This window comes from Polyergus mexicanus, unplaced genomic scaffold (assembly GCF_030449975.1).
Source record: "Polyergus mexicanus isolate NDT 795.1 unplaced genomic scaffold, iyPolMexi1.0 SCAF_12, whole genome shotgun sequence".
NCBI classification, from domain to species: Eukaryota; Metazoa; Arthropoda; class Insecta; order Hymenoptera; family Formicidae; genus Polyergus; species Polyergus mexicanus.
The window spans coordinates 1,284,862-1,308,447 of NW_027223332.1; the positions used below are offsets into that span (position 1 = coordinate 1,284,862).

Here is a 23,586-nt window from a genome sequence, read left to right on the forward strand (position 1 = left end):
TTCTTTCCCATAGGGCGTAGGAGAATTCTCGTAACGTTTCGCTTAATGTCACGATGATTTAAAATCGATGACGACCCATCCAGGATACAGAAGTCAAACCCTCAGTGGCCAATGAGCAAGGAATCTTATTATCTTAACGTGAAAGATACAGTAGTAGATACTATGCTGGCTCTCTTCAAAGAACCGTATAGAAAGAAGAGAAGCAAGGAAACGAGGAGGAAACATAAATATACGACGACGCTCGCATAGACCTTCCTGTCAGTAATCAAAGATTTATATCTGAAAAGTGCACACGTGTGCGCATATTCCAGGGTGCTACATTCGCGAGGAGAGTATGATCGACGATAGGGAAAGTTGATGCGCTACCGTGTTCCGTTCGAATGACATTTCCCGATACCAGATACTACGTAGGCGGTATGTGTTATATTGTACAACGCAAGTAAAAGCGAACGGATGAGATAAATTAGTGCCGCGTGTCTCTCTGAGATCGCGAGATATGCCGTTTTTATGTTAATAAAACGCGTCCTCGAGCGCGTATTTGCGAATTACGCTGATGGATATTCGCGAGATAAGTCGCGTATACGTATAGCCGTCGATTTCGGCGATATCATTTACAAATGGAAGTATGCAAATTGTGCTCGCGATTACACGTAAATCGATAGAAATATTGCGCGTCGTTTTTTCAAAGCTTGTCCAAAAAATAGGCACGCCATATTTTATGACGATGATAGAAATCTTTTAAAGACCATTAGAGCGAATTAATTATTCTAAATAAAACACGAATTGCTATAGAAAAGACAAATTATTATGGTGATTGTAATAATTTTTTGAATTATAAGAAATAAAATATTTTTTAATTATAAGAAATAAAATAAATAAATAGAAAAGATATATATGTGTTATTCACTGTTAAAAAAGCTAAGCTTATATATTCGCTGTATAAGTGAATATAAAATGATAAAATATATATTATATATTGTACAATATAAAATCTAAACCCGTCAATCTGATAAATTATGGATTTAATTTTTATCGGATCTCTTTCCTTTAACGCCAAGCGCTTAATAAATATATAAAAAATTATCACACTTTTTATAGATATTTTTCGAAAAATTCAGACAATTTATCGTGCCATGGAACATGATAAATTAATCTCATAAACAGACTTTAAAGAATTCTAATCTTTGCGATACTTACGACATTCACACTTATGTATCTCGTGAACGCATCCACGAGCTCGTCCAGGTAGACATTAGCATATTTAATGGTCCTTTGTTTGGTCAACTTGAACTACGAATGTTACAAGCGACACGGTTCGTTAACTTGACCGAATCAAATTACATGAATTTACTAACGCCTCCATTTTATTATGGATCTATTAACCGCGTCGTTCTTGAGCCGAAATTCAAATTCGGCGGAATCAACTCTGATGGAAGCTCATTCGATTTCGAGATTCAACGTATTTTGAAAAAATATTTATTGTAGTCCGATAATATATTTCTTCAGATAACTTTACACCCAGGAAAATTTTTTCCTTCTCGTTTTATTCGTATATATTGATAACCAAAATGTATATGACGAGAAATAATGTAGAAAAATAATGTTATAATAACGGTAAAATAAACTTTTCATTATGTATAATAAGATTTATTTAAATCATTGATTCGTGTGAATATAATTTGAGTTATCGAGTAATATCGTCCGCGATATTGGAACATTAACGAAGTGTATAAATATCTTTATTTCATTTATTGAGAAAATACGCGATAGAATAAGCATCGCAAGACAAATAAAAAAAATTATTTAAAAAAACGATTATTTGCATCTCGTTGAAGTTTAAAACATTTTCGAAGCAAATCCTTGCAATTAATATTAATTGTAAGCAGATTTACAGAAATAGCTATTTATACATATATGTAAAATGATAAGAATATATTTAATTATATATTTTTATAACTAGATAACATTTTCCAACATTAATCGTACATAGAGGATGTGTACTTTATCATATTGCAACGAAATAACACATCCGAAAGTCGGATGTACTGATCAAGATTAAATATTATACATATGATATGTAAGAAACGATGACGCGTCTTTCTTTACATTGTTTGTTAATTTTTCAAATAATCTATACTAATATATATTTTTCGGCAGTGAATTAGCAATACCTAACATGGTGTTCGGCCTTGGCGACGTAAACATTGGCGGCGTAAACATTGTTTACGTATCACGGCCTTGTTATTATATAGAGACACTTGAATAGAATTGTAGTGGGGCGAGACGCTTCGTCAAATTCCTCTCCTACGTATCGTCATTTGTACGGCGACGTTCAAGTGGTAAAGTAACAGTGCGAGACGCTCCATCAAATTCCTTCCCGAAGGCTCGTTCTACAATAAGTCGTATGTCGTTAGTCGTTAGTAAATTGACTAGTGACAATCGATTATTCCTAAAATATTCGACTGTGATTGGTCAATTTGCTTACGACTAACGTCATACGACTTATCGTAGAACGCACCTAAACGTCATCGCGATATAAGTATCCGAATATAATTTAATAAAGTTAATAATAATAAAGATTTTGTAAAAAATATGAATATAAAAATCACAAACGCAAGGGCTGTTTTATATATATATATAGGCATATACTATTCTATTAATTTATTAATATATTTAACAATTATTTAAGCAGCGGTCACGCGAAATCACGCAATTATATCGATGATATATATTTTCGCAATATGATGATGACGTAATATGACAGTTGCTCGATATTTTTTTCAGCCCAGTACTACATATTTATTTACGGGCTATATATGTATTTTCGGTATATAATTTAATTTTTTAGTAATTTTGTTAATGCTTACTTGAATAATATTCGAAGTTTTATAGCGCCATATTCACTTGGTAGACGTGTTCGCATTATCGACGTGATGTATCATATTTACGCACGATATACCAACCGTCCAATACTTTTCTCGACACTCCCGATATTATACAACGATAATATTAATTACAGTGTGACTGATTCCGTTCTTTTGATACTCACGATACTCCATTTACATCTGTACCATAAATTTCTCGACGAGATCACACGCGATATACGACTAACTTTTAGTTCCGATTCCCTTAGAATAATATTTACTCTAACCCGATTCCGAGATTCCGCGTTTTTATACTCGGAGCTATTATACGTGTGAATGTATTCACGCTTGAGGATTCCGTTCAAACGCATCGCGCTCTTGATTCGACAATTATTTTTAACTTGGCAGCATTTCATTTATTATAATTAAATATAATATTAGCAGAACACAATATAATTTTTTTATCCCTCTTTTGACAGATGAATATTGCTAATCCTTTTTAATCAAGATACACGATCTAGATAAAATGCATACGAAAGTAGCTCTTTGAGCGAGAATTAGATGCTGTTAAAACGCATTATTTGAATGCTAGTTTTTATTAAATGTAAATATTAATATGATATATCGCGACATAGTATATCAATACGTTTATCAATCATAATATAAACATATAATAATTTTTATTACTAACATATATTGCACATGTGCATACAAATATGCGTATGTCAATTAAGAAGATCAGCCTTTATGAAAATTTACAAAAAAAAAAAAAAGATAAAAAATAATAGAGATATCCATTAATATATTAACTAGTAATTAGGTAAATGCATTTTTTCTGATTAATGAAAAGTAAAATTTCTTAGCATATATTTTCCTATAAAAAAATGCGCAATGATATCGATTATAAATATTTAAGCATATTTATAGACGCGCTAGTTATTGATAAAAATTAATATCGAGCGTACCAAATAATATATTACACTTAATTACATAATTTAAATAAATAATTCAACATACATTGCGCTACGAGACGACGCTTAAAAAGCATTTTTCCCGCGTAGCGCGTGAAGTTGACTGCAATCACGTGATCAAATTTTTCGCGACCGTTGCCCGTTAGCCTCCTATCCCCCCCCTCCTCCTCCTCCTCTTCCTACCGCACCAGTCGCACAGAGTATCGTCGAGGTGTGTAATCGGATCGTGATCGCTCTGTATTCTCGCGTCTTTTTACCCGGTTCGGACGAATCCCGCGTGCCGATAAGTATCGGAAGTATCGAATTTGACGACGGGTGATCGTCTTTCGCGAGATGAGACGATCGTGAGTCTCGGTAATCGCGATCGGTACGTGCCTTCGTTCATCGATACATCCCCTTTATCGGAACAGTCCATTTTTCTGAATACGCGTATTTCACGTACATATTTCGTAAGATTTGCTGGTTCGCCGAGCTTTCCGAGTATTATTTAGTATTTGAATTATCGAGAAGCATTGAAACTCATCGAAAGGAGCATCGTCGAGGACATCGAAGAATCATCATAATTAATTAGCGCAAAGTGATTAGACTTGTCCATGATATTCGTAAAAGTTCGTTATTCCTCCGCCATGACAGTGACGTATGTACATCTTTAATAATCAGTAGTGGAACGCTTGGTAGTGTTCCACACAAATCGGAGTGTTTGGGAGTATCGGGTGCATATAGTTCAAGATAGAGTGCGCCCTGCAATTAGAGGTAAAAAAGACAGCATTAGTAAGACAGGAAACTCAGAGACTCAGAGTGTCCTTGTTTAACTCTTCTCCCCAACTGCGCTATCTATGCCCGGGAGGTCTGCAGACATTTTAGTATGTTGGTAATCTGTACAATCACAATCATCGTTTCCCGAGTAACCATAATATCGATTGCATCCTGTCAAATCGGTGTTCGTCAAGAGACTTCATCTGTATTATGTGACATTATTCGCGAGTGTAATCGGGCGCGTCAAGAGTGTCGAAAAAGTATACGGGCGTCGGCAAACTTTATTTATGTTTACGTGACATTATTCGCGAATGTGTGATCGTGCCGGGAGTGCCGAAAAAATATACGGGCGTTTCAGCTGATCCGCGCGATCACGATCGAACGGTTTCTGACATACATAACCGCAATATCGAACGCGTTCTCAAATAGTTACTCGTCGGAAAACTTTATTTACGTTCGTTTCGGAATATTCGCGAGTGTGTAATCGGGCGTCGGAAGTGTCGAAAAAATATACGGACGTTTCAGTGTATCAGCTGATCCGCGCGATCACGATCAAATGGTTTCTGACATATATAACCACGATATCGAACGCGTTCTGTCAAATTGTTGTTTGTCGGAAAACTTTATTTACGTTCGTTTCGGAATATTCGCGAGTGTGTAATCGGGCGTCGGAAGTGTCGAAAAAATATACGGACGTTTCAGTATATCAGCTGATCCGCGCGATCACGATCAAATGGTTTCTGACATATATAACGACGATATCGAACGCGTTCTGTCAAATTGTTGTTTGTCGGAAAACTTTATTTACGTTCGTTTCGCAATATTCGCGAATGTATAATCGCGTATCGAAAATGCCGTAAAAGTATGTGATCATTTTAATATATCAGCTGATCCGCGTAGTCACGATCGAACTCTGTACATGATCGCGATCGGATATATTTTTCGATCCAATGATGGGTACTCTGTCAAACATGTTTGTTTAGAAATGTACGTGTTCCGTGTTATTCGCGAGTGTAATTGAATGCATCGTAAGTGGATCGAAGAACATCAAGAGGATCGAGGGATCATGGATTATTGCAACAGGGATCTACTAGTCGTCTATCGCGGTGAGTCGAATATATTTTATTTACATTAATACGAATATATTCTTTTTCCCGTCTTTATAATGTGCAAATATAGGGCCGTGATTTTTAAATAGATAACAATAAATTTTTTTTATATTATCTAAAAAATAATATAAAACAGTGGACGGAGGAAAAAGATAGACAATTTTTAAATTTATGTAGGAAAGACGATGATACACATTATTGTATAATTTTTTATATTATTATTTGAGATAATATTGTTATAATTTGAAATTGTATCAAAATCAGTGAATAATGACATCGGTATAATCACGTAACGCGTAGGATTCTTCGGCGATTAAATCATAAATTAATATATGCACGCGGAATGACCGATGACTCATTGTCATTAGGTGAACACAGTTGGAAACTACTCGGTGCGCAAACAGGCAAAGGGGAGCCGTTGACATTAACGAATCGCGTACGTGTAAATGAAACGGCGGCGTGCTGTTTCGCGCGATTCGTCATTGTAATAATTTGTCTCGCTCTTTTTGGCCGTCGTTTCTCGCCGGATCGGCGAAACTCTCGCGAGACGCTAATTTAGCCGCGTTTCGCTCAAGAACTTCGACATTCTTTTCATTTTCATTTTCGTTCCCTTGACGTCCCTTCTCCCTCTCCCCTCCGGTCGTTCCGTTCCGCTTCCCGCCATTGTGCCTTTTGCCGTGGCTCTCTGGTCGTTTTATAGCTTCATTAGAAGCGATGGTTCTCGTTTAATAATTCATTGGGGGAATTCCGCCTTATAGTATCATTCTGACTCGTTTCTGTCTGTTTTTTTTTATTTTTATTTTAATTTTTTTTTTTTTTTTGACGAGCAATCGGGTATCTTTCTTATCGTACTTTGTTGCCGGCGAAAAGAGATGAAAAATATTTGGTCCGATGCAAAATGCGGTGATATACCGGGAGTATGTCGTATTAAAATATCCATCTTCAGATTGACAGCCATTTTTGAATTTCTTGCGAGAAATAAATTTCAATAACGAAATTCGTATACTCAATAATTTGATTATTAACAAATCGAGTCGCTGAAAAAATAATTTTTTTTTTTTTTTTTTTTATGTATTACAATATTAAAGCTTGCCAAAATGATTCGAAATAGTATAATTAATAATTTGATTTACGTACGTTTAAACATCTAAAAATATTCAACGCACAGTTTTCATACATATTACACTATAACATAGTTTTTCTTTGATCGCTATAATCTTCTTTATATATAATTTATAATACTGTTATCGGATTTAATAGAAAGATGATGATAAATGGACGTTTGTTACGATCGCGTAATGAGATCGTATACGTGTAATCGTAAACCAGCGTGTTACAATAAACCATTGTTGGCCCTTTCAAAATGCGGAATGGAATAGAGTGAGTGGAGGGCGAGATAGGATGTCTTCCGAGGCACGTTTTATCCGTAAACACGTGCGGCGCGCGAAGATGGGAGGGACGTTGCGAAGAAATCCTCGAGATAATTACAAGCGGCTTCTCAAAGCGAAAGTCTCGGATTCAAGCGCCTTGTTTTCGGGTTCCCTCGAGAATCCAGCTATTTCGAAGGAAATGGTAGCTCGTAAAATAGAGATAAAATATTGCCCGACTATTTATCGAGTCATTATTGCCCATAGAGATGCAATGACGCGAAGTTACAGGAAGAAAGAGAGGCATCTTCTTTCATGTATATGGCATGCGGAAGAAATTCTCATTCGGAAAAATAGTCGCGACAATGATTTTCATTTAGGGAACAAAGCTGTGCTCTTACAATATAATTAATTTCATGATCTATTTTTTTTTGTCTTTATCACCATGATACTTGAAAATATTTTCTCGTAATTAATCGAACTTATTTATTCGTTTATATGATACGATATATAGAATTGTACAACGTAGTCATGCCGAAAAAAAAAAATCGTATATTGCTAGGTACTTGCGACATATTGAAAGTTGAAAAAGCGAGCCCACTTCAACAACGATGAAAAAAAATTTCACGCGTAGCATTGCGTACGTTAAAGTATCATATATTACACTCTCGGCTGAAGTTTAATTTTACGGCTTAATTACTGGTACAAGAGCAGCTTTCAAGATCGCAGGATTAATCAACGATACGCCGTATTATTCCTACGCACGAAACAAGTGAAGATCGAATTGTGTAACATGCCGAAACCGACGAGTTAATACACTTTGTTTCAAGGTTCATTAAAGCTATCTGAACATTTCTTTCTTGATTTTTTTTGATCGTCGAAACTCCTCTTGAACGTAAGATCTCGTTTTATATCTTTTGTAACACTTTTCGACAATGGTACCTATGGATGGACATATTAATCAAAAGGTGAAAGCTTTTTGAAGCACACGATATTTTACCCGATCAGCTGATTGTGAGAGAGAACGTTCTCTCGGCAATGCGCACTCCCTCGAGAGAAATTTTCGAGCATATACGTTTATTGCGCGTGGTTCGAGCATAAAGTATCAATTCCGATCTTCCTACGACGTGTTTACGACGCCAGCGGACTAACTTTATGTCTTTCTTATGAACTTTACGAGACGCGCACCGTCTCTGAGAGTGCGTCCGCGAGTGCTCTATATTGCAATCGTACGAGGAAGAAGCCTTAGTCGATACTAGTCGACTCCGTCTCGTTGCTAGTTGCTCTGCCGCTCATGCGAGAATCGTCTGTGCGAAATCCTGATGCGATTCCGGATTACGCGATGCTGTTATGGGCTGTTCGCGAGACAATGGATTCGCTGGATCGAATGGAATGTGACTACGCGGAAGATAGATAGTATTTGTCGCGTACGGAGGCAGCGGCATGCTGTTTATCGTGAAATTTATACGGTCGATCTAAGGTACGCTTCAAAACGCGCATCATGAATCTCGGAAGATTTTGGAAATACGGTAGAAATTTATGGCATTGAAAATTTACTCGCGCGTTTGCGGTCATATATTTTATATCTTAAAATATTGCACATAATATTTTTTAATTTTTTAAAATATACACACATATAATATGATAAATATGTGCCGTGTAGTCGTTACGTTATTCGTTGAAAAAAAATGGACACCCACAGTTCCTGTTATTTCATATTCATAAATTCCCTTGGCGAACTGCCATCGCGAACATTCGATTAAATACTGCAATCTCGCGCGCGATCACTTCGGCGAATGTCGAATATTTCATATCCAGCAATTAGAGCGCTTCTCGGTGATCAAAATGTCGCGTCCAGATAAGCATTTATCAGCCTCGCCGAACGGCTAAACTCGTTTTCCTGCGCCGCGATTAAAATCGCGACGCGGGCGCGCGCGCGTGTGCAAATATTCCCTACCTTCTCTCACTCTCGCTACCGAGTATAATTGAGTTAGCCGTCGTGACACGTCGTGCCATCCCTTCCCGGCTGATGGGTGCCGGCAGCTGGGGGTGGTGGATGGTCCGGGGGACGTTGGGTCGGTCGGCTTGTTCCGCGAGCACGATGGAGATTCGGCCGGTTGCAGCTGCCGCGTGCAACGCCGAGGTCGGGACGGGAGCCGATAAAACGCAAACATTTAATTAAAAGATAATCAACTGGATTGCGTGCGGCGTCCGCTAATGTTGCAGAACGGGAGATAGGACCCAGGCCACACAATATCGGTTCTTTATGCATATGAGCGCGACCGGGAGCCGCGTCGCCGCCGCTCGCCCATGTGATTTAATTTTACACGAATATAAATTCGTATCGCGCGCGCGCGCGCGCGCATACACAATCCGATACGCTGCCGCATCTCCGATCAGCGACCGCCGACTATCCGTATCGAAGCGGAGATGGTGGGCGGCAGTGAATATCGGGTCGATTTTCTATTAATTCGTCCGTGATGCGCACGAACGTAGGAATATGAGATATGATAAAAATTTAAGAATCTGAGAGAGATACAATTTTTTTTTTTTTTTTTTTAAGTATAAAAACTTTGAATATGTATTGTGCATGTGTGTCGAATACAGAGTCTATCTGTATATTAGACGATTGAAAATCTAGAGATTGATATAATAGATATGTAAATCTAAAATAAAACTGTCATATATTTTTCTCTTATTTTTGGCGCAATGTCCGGCGATTATCATGGTACGGACTAACAACGGGAGATAAATTCGCGTTCCAGTTGCGACTGCGAACGTGATAGCGGTTAAGATAGCGCGAAGAAATGGCGTGAAAGAGTGGCGGCGAAGTGCACGATCGTCGGGAATATTAAGCTCGCGGTCACGTACGCCATTACCGAAGCTAATGCAAAGCTGCCAGTCGTTTTATGCCATCTGTAACCGGATCTTTCCCTTCGACGATGAATCCGGTGCGCTGCTCTGCCTCCGTAGCAGTTATTTTTTTTTTCCACCCCCTCCGCCAAACCCTCGCCGGTTGCCAATCGATTCGACGTGCGTTCGATTAAAGAAGTTTCTCTCTCTCTCTCTCTCTCTCTCTCTCTCTCTCTCTCTTTCTATCTCTCTTTCCTTCCCCTATCTTTTTCCTACGTTTATTTGTACGTTTCGTCTCGTTCTATCCTTCCACATCTCCTTTCCGCTTTCTCGTTCGACCTCTCCCTTTCACCTAACCCCGCGTTAAGAAGAAAAGTGTCCCGAGATTTTTTCGTTCCCTTTCTTTCACCCAACTCTCGACGGGCTTTCCGCCCTCGATACTACGATTTCGGTGAGTCAGTATTCAGCGTGCGCAATCGTTTTTCTAGAAACGGCGTGATAAAGCCTGTGGTTTATAGGTAAAATTCTTTTGCTCGAATCCTGGATACACATTGATTTGCGAGAGGTACGTTGTGAGTAACGTAGACTTATTTCTTTGTTTAGATCGACGCTTTGAATCACGAGTTACGGACATACCTTTTTCTTTATTCATACAAATTTATGAAATTACGAAATTTTATTTTTCGAGATTTTTCTTTCGTAGCATTACATTATTTTTATCATTTCACATGAGAGAGAGAGAGAGAGAGAGAGACGAGTTTGATTGATTCGTTTGTATCGGAAAACGCTTACACATAAACCGACAATGTTGCGCGAATTTACAATTCTGTTGGATATAAAAATGCATTTACGAGATATCTTTTTTCGTACAGTTAAAAGTCTCTTAAAGATTACTCGAGTAACGTGAGTAATTATTAAAATAACGTGTTATTTTACATGTGTTTCAAAGACTTTTCAAATGTATAAATCGAGAGATGAGTGCACATTTTGACGAAAAAATGCAAAAAAAAAAAAAAATAAACTATGAAAAAATTTTATATTATATTATATTTTCTTATCATTCTTTAAATGAACGATATTTTTTGAAAAGGGATAATTTATCTTTATCCAACAAATTTCAGTATAACAACGAACTGGCAGGTAACAGACATAGAAGAATATTATAAATTATTAAGCAAGAACGCGTACTCTGTTCTCTGTCTGTCGTTAGTAAGTCTTACTCCTTTTAAATTACCCGTAAAATCCTTTAATGTGCTTTAATCGACGCGTTCATGATTCAAGAATCCGTTCCCCTCGCGAATAAAGTTCTTAGCTTCTTGAAATAAAACCGACCGGACCGTGGATTTGTCAGCATTAACGAAGGTTAATTAAATTTTTGAGCAAAAATTCTGAATCACAAATATACATTCCGTGCTTATTATATTATGTGAATAAAATCATAATCTAGAAAGAGATAGCGTCTCGCTAAGTCGGGCTTAGTTGAATTAGATTGTCGAAGCCCCTCGGAGTCGAGATGAAGGGATCGGTAGAGAGTCTGCGCTCTATTTTGTTCCCTCGGCTCTTTGTCAATTTCGACCTGTGCGCGATGCGAAAGCGACGGTGACCATCTCCGACAATGGGAGCAGCAGGTTCGATCCCGGGAGCACGATTGTGTATAGTGTGCTGTGAGGGAGAGAGAAAGTGAGAGAAAGAGAGAGAGAGAGAGAGCTCTCCGAAAAGGGCCTTCAGTGACGCGGTTATTGAAACCAAGAGTGGCTCCTGCGTTATGCGACGTAACTGCGATCGTGGCATGTATATGTATGCGTGTTGCTGCTTGTCGCGATAATATCGTATTATATAGGTATAATTTGAAAAGAATCGCGCGCGACGTAGACTCGGCGAAGGTTCCCAACGATCTCGGGTTACACGTCATGCGGGTCGGATGGTGGGTAAACGGACGAACAAGGGGGCGGAATGGACAAGCCGGTCGATTGACGATAACGAATGCTAATGGATCGGATGAGCTAATTTACCTTCATTAATCGATTGGTCTTCGAGTTTGCCTTCGACGTCGCGCGCCTGAATCATCCGGGCGGAGAGAGGATCGTGATTCGGGGGTTGAGGGTGAGAGGGACGGATCTGTATTCGCGTGCGTGTATGCGCGAGAGTGAGCGCTAGACAAAGCGAGATAGTAAATAGCTACTTTTCGCGGATTTCACCGATGGATAGGTCAATAAACTTGTTTCGTCTATCGACAGGCCGAACGGTGGTGAGAAGGAGGGAGGGTAGGTCCTCTTAAAACGTCGAAATTAAATTCCACGGGGGATGGGACGTGCCTCTCGGTTTTAAGGTCCACCCTTATAGCCATTCCCGTTGGGCGTTGCGCGCGCTATTTTTTTCCCCGTAATCGTCTCGGTGCCTCTAGTGCGTCCTTATTTCCTTCTTTCTATTCTGCCTCCAATTTCGTTTTCTTCCCTTCGCGCGTCTCTTAAACGAGGGGCGGTCACGGAGCTCTTTCCTCCCGTACGAAGAAAAATATACGCGATGGTTAGACGGTCACAGCGACGCCCGCCTATTCTCAAGCACGACCCGAGGGGTTTTCCATTAAGTGCTCTACGTTAAAGCTCGCGTGCGGTCACAGAGGACGGCGGTGATACATTTTCGGCGTTTTCGCTATTTTCACGTACAGTACCCCGCGAACTTTCGTCTTACGTCCGAAGGAGAAGTCTCCGTAGGAAGCTCGTGCTCGTCTCCGTTTAAATCGTAGCGAGTAATTGCGTGATGAGGTTTTGCAAGACCTTCGGGGATAAGCTGTGGCGCTCTCTCTCTCTCTCTCTCTCTCTCTCTCTTTTCTTTCCCTCTCTTACTCTGCAAAAGTAAATAGGTATTGGAAATTCAATTATTGAGCCAGCTTTCCTGTCGGTAGTCGACCTTCGTTATTTTTAATGAACGAGCACTTAGAACGGGAACGAGGAAGCAGTCCGGGAAGAGAAGGGTATATGATCTTTCAGGATCACGGCTCCGCTCTTTGTACCGCGGTACTCTGAGCAACGATTATCGAGTCGATAACGAGATCGTCTTTGCGGAAATTCTACGTACTCGTGCAATCCCGTAGAAGCACAAAGAATCGTATTTAATGCAATTGATATAAAATGTAAGAATATTCATGCAGGTCCTTTTCCCGCACGTTTTCTGCGCGATCTTATCTCTCTTTCTCGAGATACAAATGTAGTTAAAGGCAAAAGCATTTTCTTTCGGCGAAATCCCGCCGTTCATTCTGCAATATCGTGACTGAAGATTTCTCCTTCTCTCTCTAACAGGACGAATTAAAACTCTAAAAGCTATAACTCCGCATAGCGAGTCCCACCACGCGCTTTGCGCTCATCTATTCGCCATTGATTTCCTCGCGAACTTTGATATCGGCGATGGATAATGGCAGGAATATTCTACGAGCGTAATTTATCGCCAATAAAATTTCCTCTTTATAATTCCCTTGGTACGATCTTGAAAAAAGATTCTTAAAAGTTTATTTCGATCATATCTTGAATTTTCAAGAGATACGCGCTAATAGATTAATTCTACAATTCTATATCATTCTTACTGTTCCAATTGTCTCCAGATACATGGAAACGATTAATTATCGGTGATATCGGAACAGGTATCGATATTTTTTTACTTAATAAAACGTTTCTTTGAACGTGACGATTCGCAATCGATGAGGGCATGCATATTTTATCGATTATTTGGTCACATTTCTTTCACGAGGCGCGATGCGACGAGCAAATTGCGATAACGATCGTAAATTATCGAGTGGCCTCAAAGGAAAGAACGCGCGCAAACGAAACGGACATTGTATTTTTGCGTTTTTACAAAGTTCCGACAGTGCGTGGCGACGGAGACAATAGAAAGGCGCGTTGTACAATGTGCAATCGAGTGGCATCGACAATAAAGAGTCACGATTCGTAATAAACAGTCCCTGGAAATAGAATAATTATTTATTACTTCCCATCGATAATGCCGACCGACGCTATTAATTATCGAGGACCGACGGTTTTACGATATTTCGCAGCCCCGCGTTTGCAGAAATATTCTTGACGGGGATAACGACGCGTACGAACCGGACGCGCGCGCGCGGATTCATTCGAGCGTGAACCTAAGATCGATCGGAGAGTTCATACCGCGGAATTTCTTCTCAGAATGGTAATTACGAGATTCCTCCTTTTGTTACGTCCTACGGCAGTTGCTATCGCAATAACGAGTTTTACGTAATTTGCAGGGAGGGGAATTACTAACACTTAAATTACGAATAATAATGGGGCGCGGATTAAATGAAGTATACCGAGCACTATAATGATCAACTGCCGCGCGAGGAACTTTATAGGCCTCTGTGACGTGTTACGCATCTCGACAAAAATCACTAAATATCCTTATTATTATTTCGATCACGATATTCCGTCGACGTACTTGTACGCTACTTGATGTTAAAAATACACGGCAGTAATCTCGTAATTAATATCTGTACTACTGTAATATTACTTTTTATATACAGGGTGTCTACTTCCCTGAAAAAAACATGGAAAACATGGAATTTTCAGGGAATTTTTTGTATCTGGAGAAATCAAGGAATTCTTATGGAATTTTATTAGGACTCGGGAAATTAAAAAAAAATTCTCTCTTTAATTATTTTCATCTCATCGTGTGCAGTAGGCAATTCGATAATAAAGCAAGTTATGAATTATGTATTTAAAATATATTATAATATTACAAAATATTGAAAACATAGGGCGTATTCTCTATTTCAATTTTTAGTGATAAAAAATGAAATTGTGTTGAGCGAATTAAAAATATATATTTTTATCTTAACGAAAGCTTTTTTTTTCTTTTTTTTTCAGTTCGATTGTAAATCTGGCATTTGAAACTTAAGTGGCTTTGTATTTTTCCTTTATATGAGTTAAAAGCATTAGAAAAGGCGTATAATAAAAAAACTTATTATAAGAAATCGCGTCAAAAAATTTTTAAAATATTTTCTTTACATGGAATTTTGAATAAAAATACCTGAAAGATGAGGGAATTTTTTTACAAGATTAAAGACAAACTTTATAATAATTTGAAAAATAATACATAGCGTACAGATATTCACGTTCTGATTCGAATTGTGTGAAGAATGGCAACTCGCCGTTGTACGTGGTGTACATCTCGTTTAGGATAGCCCGTATGTGCGCTCCCACGTGCGGCCAAACAGGATGCGCGCGAACTCGTTCGAGCGTGGTGAGACCGATAGCGACGTGGCTCTCCTTCGTGGCGGTTTTTCAAGCGGGCCCGTTGGGCGTTTCACGGTCGCGCGACGCCAGACTTTGAGCCAGGCCGCGGTCTGGTCTATCTGGCCCATTACCAGCCTGGCACGTTGAACGCCCTCGTAAATCACCCAAGTGGCTGCTCGCGTTTGTTACCGCGATTTCTTGCTGCTGGGGAGAGATTTCTCGGCCTCGTGTGTATGCGTGCGTGTACGATCGCGGGCACGAAAGATGTGCCTCATCTCGCGAAAACCGCGCGACGAAATGTTCATGCGCGTGTAAGCTCGTTTTACGGCTTGATTCTCCGTTGCCGTCTAGTACGAGTTATGGCAAAGAATCACCCGTATTGTCTTTAACGCCCGACATTTGAGAACGACATATTTGTTTAACTCTGCGTTTCCTTCGAATGCGAAATTTGTAATATTGTTCTCTGCTACTTTACACCTCGAAATAAAAATAGGATGTACGTACTGTAATACGAATGCTTTTAATTTAAAATGCCACTTGCGAATGTCCCGAGTCGAAAAAAAAAAAAAAAAAAAATTGGCAATATTCTGATATCTTGAAAGCTTTCGCATAAAAAGAATTGAACGTATCAAATATATGAGAATACAAAACACGATATTTAATACAGTTAAATTTCCGCAAGAGGTGCTAATAGCAGTCACGCTCTATTATAGATTTTACTACCTAAGATAAAAGATAACAATACATGTTATCAAAACGCGATCGCGAGAAGTACAACTAGAGATTTTGGCACGCAACGTAGACGCGGCCTTACCGCAAACGTATACTTAGCGAGGTAACGCGTGTCTAGCAACGAACAAGGAGATAAACTCGATGGCATCGAGGCACGCCTAAATATCGTGCGCGAAACTATATAAGGGATGGGCATGAGACGAACGCGTTACGGAAAGTACTATTCGCGCCTCTAGTGCGTGCCTGAGTATTTGGCGCAATGTGAAACCGCGTTAAGGTCGACTTTGCGCGAGAGAGATGACTATCTTTATACCGTTGGAATCTTCGTCCCCGCGACCGCCGGTAGTCCCTTGCCTCTCCTCTTATCTCGTTCCTCGAAACCATAGATCAGCCCGAGACCGCGTTCTCTCCTCAGGTATATTATCCGTGTGTTGGTGGCGCTCTAAAAATACCGAAACCCCGAAAACGGGCGTTAAGATAGCGCTGGGCGTGACCGAGTCTGGAGGTCTGCAGGCAAACCGCGCTTAAAGAAGGGTTACGGCGAAGTAATGGTCCGTTCTATGGACAGGAGGGGAAGGGGACGCAGACGAAAGGACGAGGGTGGTATCGGTGGTTTCTTTTCTTCTCACTGTACGCACTGACGATAGACTACTACCTTACAATAGTCTAGGCTTAAGAAATGGAAAAATCAATATCGGTCGTTCTCACTCTCCCTCCCCTCTCTCATTTCCTTGCCGATGTTGAAGTCGCATCGAGTGCACAGTTGATTTATATCAAGTGTCTTGGCTTTTGTTCTTCCAGATAGACTGTGTCGGTAGATTGCGCTTTAGTATTAAACTGAATTTATTCTCCGTAGCTGTAAAGTTCGATATCTTCGGCCCTCTTCTTTTTTTTTCGCTCAGAGAATCTCAAGATTAATTCGACGATGTTCGAGAATATTCCTTTAGCAAAAAAAGTTCAGCTGGCGGTATCTATTTTTTTATTACGTGCAATGGCTATATTAGAAATAGAGAAAGATACAGTCGGAAGTAGAAGAGAGGCTAAGGGGATCTGAACAAGAGAAACACCGGGCAATATGCCAGTAATTGAATTGAGAAACTTCTTCATCGCATTTAAGAAATCATCGCCAACCGTCGTGCAACGAACGCCTTTATCGCAGGTGTCGACGGAAAAACTTTTCGTAGATTTGAGCTCAATCGCGTTTTTTTCGCGAGCATCGACTGTTAATACTTCATACTTGAATCGTTTTCTCTCGTCGTTCTCGTCGACGCTTTTTTTTTTCGCCCTGGCGATTTTGTCGATAATGAGTTCTATAGAAAAATACTTTCGGCGCCGAACGAGGTGCGCGAATAATTTAGAGAAACGCTTGGAAAAATATTTTTCGATTGAAGGAGCGCCAATGCCGGCCGAGTGCCGTCTTTTATAATTCTCCCCCTCTGTACTCGCAAAGCTATCCCAGCAAGTTTTCCCTTTTAACATTTTTCTCTCTCGTTCGAATTCTCGAACTATCCAAGTCTCGTTCCACGTGGTATTTTGAATCGCGACGTTTTCGTTTTCTTCACTTGCCAAAGCGGCGTCTTCGACGGCGGCTACGACGATGATAACCGATATCATCGACGTCGTAGACGAATGCGAAAAGTCATTCTTGTAAGACAATAAATATGATTCTTTTCGTTTGGATTCGCAGATTTTCGTGCATGTGTTTTAGCATTAAAAATGTCTCGTTGAGTCTTTTAATATTTTTTATACGTAAGCTAATATTATTTATCGTCACATTGAGTATAACAGCATATGGTACATGATTGTTATTTTATTATATTTAAATCTAATGTTTGGTTGAGAAAGATGTATGAAGTAAAATTTTAATATACAATATATATGATATAAAATTAGGTTTTTAAAATTTTATATTTAACTCTATTATGATTATGATATTTGTAAAGTAATTCTAGACAATGTAAAGCTTTTTGTGAGATATTGGTAATAGAATTCAAAGCGAAAAATACGTTGACAAACGATAAAAACTTTTCGGGTGTAAGAGTAGTAAAGGATGCTTTAAGAGATGCGATCGTAAATTCGAAAATAATTTGAGGTATTAAGGGAGTCGTAAAGAGGCGGTTTCACCAAACAATTTTACAGGAAACGACATTACAATCAGAGTAGAAAGGCGGGACGGCTGAAGTTTTCCCATAGCAATATCTACCCCAGTTGCGAATTAAAATTTATGCGCCGAGAAAAGAGGAAGAGAGAGAGAGAAAGAGAGAGGGACGGAATCTTGAACAAACAATTCTTAAAGTGCTGGAACGTGTCTCCGTTGTATTCGTGTCGGCACATCGTTTCAATGAAATTTATCCTAATAAGAGCGGAATTATTTTCTGTGATAAACTCTCTCTCTCTCTCTCTCTCTCTCTCTCTCTCTCTCTCTCTCTCGCTCGCTCTCGCTCTCTCGCTCTTTCTTCGGTCATTGACGTTCGCAAGACACTATTAATATCCATCTCGCAGAGAGCTCATACTTGCAATTCCTCCGGGATGAGAGTAAGGCAGCCCCGAGGCGTTATACCTCACGTATGCTTTTGCATGGCGATTTAAAACGAAACGCGATGACATCGCGTAAATTGCATCCTTCGTAAACGTCTTTCAACGAGAACGCGATCCTAAACGACGGTTACTACCATCAGCTGACATTATTATGACTTTAAGAAGCGTTAAAAGAGGTATCTTTCCGATTTTTCTTCTTTTATTTTCTGATTTTAACCGGAATTTATGCGAGGGTGCGTCGCAATGTTCCGTATCCGGCGATTGAAACAATTCTTGGAGGTAGCTAATCTTCTTATCCGGCGACTTTGGGGGCATTTCCAAGTGTATTTCTGGGTCAGGGTGACGAGACCCCCTTGATATATATCGCAGATACACCAGAGGGAAGAGAGAAAAAGACGAGGGGGGAAAGAAAGAGAGAACGAACGACTCGGGCTTAAAGAAGCAAGGAAAAAGAGGTGAGGGTTTTTCTCGATAGAGAGTTGAAGGGGAGGATGGGATGCTTTTGCAGACAGAAACGGAAGAATAAATAGCATTATATGCGTATATATCCTCTCCGCAATACACGCGCTTCTGCCTTTCTCCTTCTCCGCGGAGGCTATCATTTCCAGAACTCTGGTTCCCTTGTAAACGGGAGCCCCAGGATCCGCGTGATGCATGCGGGCTATTTGCAGTGGAAGAAAAAAAAAATAAAGAGGGACCGGCGAGAGTTCTGTCCCACATTTTTGACGGGTCGCTGGTTACGCGCGTCACCCTCTCTCTCCATCGCGTCGCTTTTTGTCCGTCTCTTTCCCTCTGTTCTCCGTTTCCTCTGGAGCGTGCATGAAGATAATGCGAGATTCGACGTTCCGATTAAACTATTGCGCTCCGATTTGACGTTTACGCCGATGCTGCGTAATTAGAAAATGTAGACTGCTTTTATCACGTTTACACGGATAAGAGACGGCTCTGTTACGCGAGTACGTATCTCGTGCATCTACTTTTATCTTTATAACAAGTGACACACACATAATAGTATGTCAATAGTTGAAGTAATATTTAATTAAGTTGATTCAGAAATAAAATATATGCATATATATGTTACATCAAATACAATACTTATATTAAATATTTTAAAATTTCCATCATTTTGCATTACCTATACTTCTATCTTATTTTGGTGTAAATGATGAATTGTAAAAATTTGATGACAGAAATGCTGAACGGTAAAAAAATAATAGTTCTCATTAGAAAAAAAAAAAATTGTAATAAATTAATGCCCTGAACAAAGAAAAAACTTTTTGTCACTATTTTTGAAACGTTACAACACACGTCATCGAATGATTTTATTCGATAAATATTTCACGTAATCGGTAGTTCATTAATCGATATTCTCCATGAGAAAATTCTCTTTCTTCATAAAAATTTGATCGCCATGCTAGGCAAGCAGGCAGCGGACACGTTTATCGTTAATGCTCGTTAATGCCCGTCTTTCAAGCTCGTCGAATGAAACGCACTCAATCAATCAAGTTACGTTAAAAGGCAAAGACGTGGGCCTGATTCGCGGGATTAAATATTCACAGCGTTAACGCACTCGCTCGCTAGGTCGCCCGTAAAGCATCGGTTATTACCTGTCACTTGGTATAAAATCATTTTAGAATTTCAATAACCGGTCACCCCGTACATTAATCTACCGGTCGGTCGCTCTCGGTGGCGTTTCTCTTTACAGGGTGAAATCCCTTGTATCGGTCGGCGAGGCTAATGGCAATCCCGAACGGACTTCAAACGCAACTTGCGGCTAGCGCGTATGCGAGGCGGCGCATGCGATAGGCGAGGCGAGGTGAAACGCGACGCGGCGCACGACGCGGCCAGTAATTATATTGGCGGCCGATGGGTATCGCCTTTGACCGACTCGATTGCACGGTAAGCAGACCGCGAAGGAAATTACCGAGTGACGATCGACGTCGCTGTGACGGCCCCATGGGTCAGCGCTATGCGCCTGAGGGCCTGAAAGATGGACCGTTCACGAACGGTGATTGAATCTTTCTCGGAAGACGTGTTGCGGACATATTAAAATGATGATCGGGGATTGATAAAGTAACAGGAATAAGTATCTGTCAATTACCTATGCATCTGTCTATCTTCGCGTAATTTGTAGCGATTAGTTCGTATTTGATATCGTGATACCGTGTGAACTGTTATAAATTATTTAGAGAGGTACTCCCTAGAAAAATATGGAAAACTTGGAATCTTTAGGGAATTTTTTTGTGCCAGGAGAAATCAGGGAATTATTATGGAATTTTATCGAGACTCAGAAATTTTTTTCAAAAATTCTCTCTTTCATAATTTTACTCTTATAGAATACTAGACAATTTGCCAATAAACTAATCCGTTTTGTGAGTTATATGTTTAAAATATAAATATATATCTATGTTTTAACAAAATATTGAATATATGCAATATATATTCTTTATTTTAATTTTTAATGATAAAAAATGAAAATGTTAACAATTTTTATCTTAACGAAAGCTATTCAAATGTTTCTCAGTACATTTGCAAATTTAGCACTTGAAACTTAAGTGACTTTGTGTTTTTCCTTTGTATGAATGAAAGGCGTTAGAAAATATGTACAATAAAAAAATTTACTTTAGAAAATTGCACGAAAAAATCTTTCAAATATTCTCTTTACCTGGAATTTTCAACAAAAATACTCTGATTATTCTATGTAAAAGTATATTTCTATGTCGCGTATTAAAATAGCTTTTATTTCAATGCGTAATTTGCCGCAGCACGCGTATGATAATATTCGTAAAAGAGAACACGGTTGAAATCAATTCGCGTAACGCGCTTATTAAGGCGAACGAGCCACATTTGCGTATCTCGAAATGCGAACATGCACAAAGCTTATTACGTACGCGCATCCAATGACATCGGTAGGGGACATAAATAGTCAACATTGCGAAAGCTTAACCAGCTTGTTCGTCCAATTTTCCCGACGTCAGAGCGAGAGAAAGAGAGAGTTAGTCCGACAAGATCTCGCGATTACGAACGGTCGATCGAGGCGGATCCAATTTTCAAGATTTACCAGCCGTTAAGACAAGCTCGGCGACCGCAAGGACACGGTTCGCATATTAGTTGCGAGACACTTTCTCATCCACGTTCTCGTTCTCGTTCTACCCGGTAGAAACAATTTCCTTAAATTTATTCACCCCGGTACCGCGACGACGATGGCGACATAGCTACCACCCGATGCAGTCGAGCTCGTAATATTTTCACGGAGGAAGAAGTAAAAAAAAAAAAAAGAAAGAGAAGAGACGGTAGGAGAAATAACAAAGCGTACGGGGTGCCCGTCATCGAGGGCGGAGAGGAGACGCCTTCCGCTTCTGTCGTGACGTTATCTGGCTTTCAGCGTTTCCATGCCGAGGAAACGCGCGACGGGCGGGCGATATTGCACCCGGGGAATCGACGAAGGGGACACACGCCGTCGATGCTGATAAACGTGCGAAGCCTTCCTCCTGGACCGCCCTTTTCGGCCGTGGCCGTTGCGTTTGCATTCTCGCGCGACCCTTTCGCGCGCGCGCTTCGTCGAACGAGGGGAAAAGTGAAGCGTATAAAGTCAGCGGACGAAAGTACTGACGCGTATTAAACGCCCCGGTGTTTGCACTCGCAAATTAGTACTCGGCTCCGCGAGCGAAAAGCGACGCGTTGACAACGCGAGAATACGAGTGAATTTTAAATATTTCACTTTTCCCATCGCGATTATTCGAAATGTAATTTTGTGAATTTTTACGTATAATAATCGTTCTGGAAAATTTTGAGCTTTTTAATCATAAAAAAAAATTAATGTTAAAAATGTATACTCGTCGCTATAAAATTTATTCGCAAGTTTAGTTTTGTGCAGAAAATTTCAAATTAAATCAGCAAGCCCGCAAGGATTTTAGGGTTAAATGCATACACGTGATTCATAGATATGCCGCTATAATATAGTATCAGGCTAGAGGAGCCGTATCTCGATACCGATCTCTAAATGATGGAACGTTTTTGAGGTCTTAAACGGGGGTGTTTCGCTACCCTGAAAAATAACACGCGCTCGACGGACACGTGTAGCAATTAATCAGCTTCGGGGGTGGCGGCTTGAAGAGGTTGTTGCCGTCACAGGCAGATGACGGCCTGCGGCGGCATCGTACTGTATTTTATACGGTGTCGTGTTATGGTTTTGCGGTGCCCGCGGTCGTTCGCGTGCAAGTAGAACGGGGCGTTGCAATTTGGCGGCAATCGTTATATTCGGCACGATCACCACCACTCGTTCCCGCGAGTCATGTTTCGTAATATACACACGCACACAATCACGCGCGCACGCGCGCGTATATACCGGTCGGTTTGATTTTTTAAGCTTGATTTTAACCCACGGCCGCGGGTATTATCATCGGCCATATCGTTCGGTGGCGTTTCCTTCGTGTAATACGAGGGACTGATATATTTTCCTCGTTCTCTCTTCGTACGGTCGCTCGTCAATGTCGAGCAAAACTGACATACACACTCTCTGTATAGATCAAACTTTTATTCACTGATTGCGGGATGCAATTTGGCCCTTGAGCTATTTTCGCGCTATCGGTAACGAGGATATTCTAACTGACGAATCCATGTTTCTCCGAATGGGATCGTTCTGCGTTTGTACCGATTCACGAACCTAGGCTCCTCCGTTTCATATATGGATTATATCTTTTCTTCGAGATTTAAAGGATAACTCGATCCTCAGGTGTGCGCGGGCTCTTGTACCTGTCCGTCTCGTCTCGGTCGAGTTGGAAGGAAGCTCGAGGAGGGAAGGACGGAATCTCCGGATTCTGAAAGGATACGGTATCGCGTTACAAGATAACAACGGCACAATAGGCCTTTGTTAAGGATTGCCGGGTTCTTTATTAAAGTCCTATTGATTCCGTGTGACCCCTCGCGGACCGAGCAAATGGTTTGACCTATTTCGCCCGTACTCATTATTGTTTTCTCTCGTGGAAACTCGAGCTTTTCTTCTCTTTTACCGAAACGAATGGCCAGAGGAAAGCACGCGGGCGCGGATTGCGAATAGGGGGAGGATATAATCCGATGGGCTGTAACCGTCGTAAAATTCGCCGACTTAGAATCGAGATGGTGGGATTTATCGAGGCGGCGAAACGGAATATTCT

At 40.2% G+C, this 23,586-nt stretch overlaps 1 long non-coding RNA gene across 1 annotated transcript in view; it reads left to right on the plus strand.

The window, feature by feature from the left end:
* Window positions 1-4,059: 4,059 nt before the first annotated feature.
* Window positions 4,060-23,586, plus strand: part of LOC138938060 (uncharacterized) — a 216,580-nt gene continuing 197,053 nt past the window's right edge. Inside the window, exon 1 of the long non-coding RNA XR_011447643.1 lies at window positions 4,060-5,697. This is a non-coding gene — a long non-coding RNA (uncharacterized lncRNA). The remainder of the gene's footprint in view (window positions 5,698-23,586) is intronic.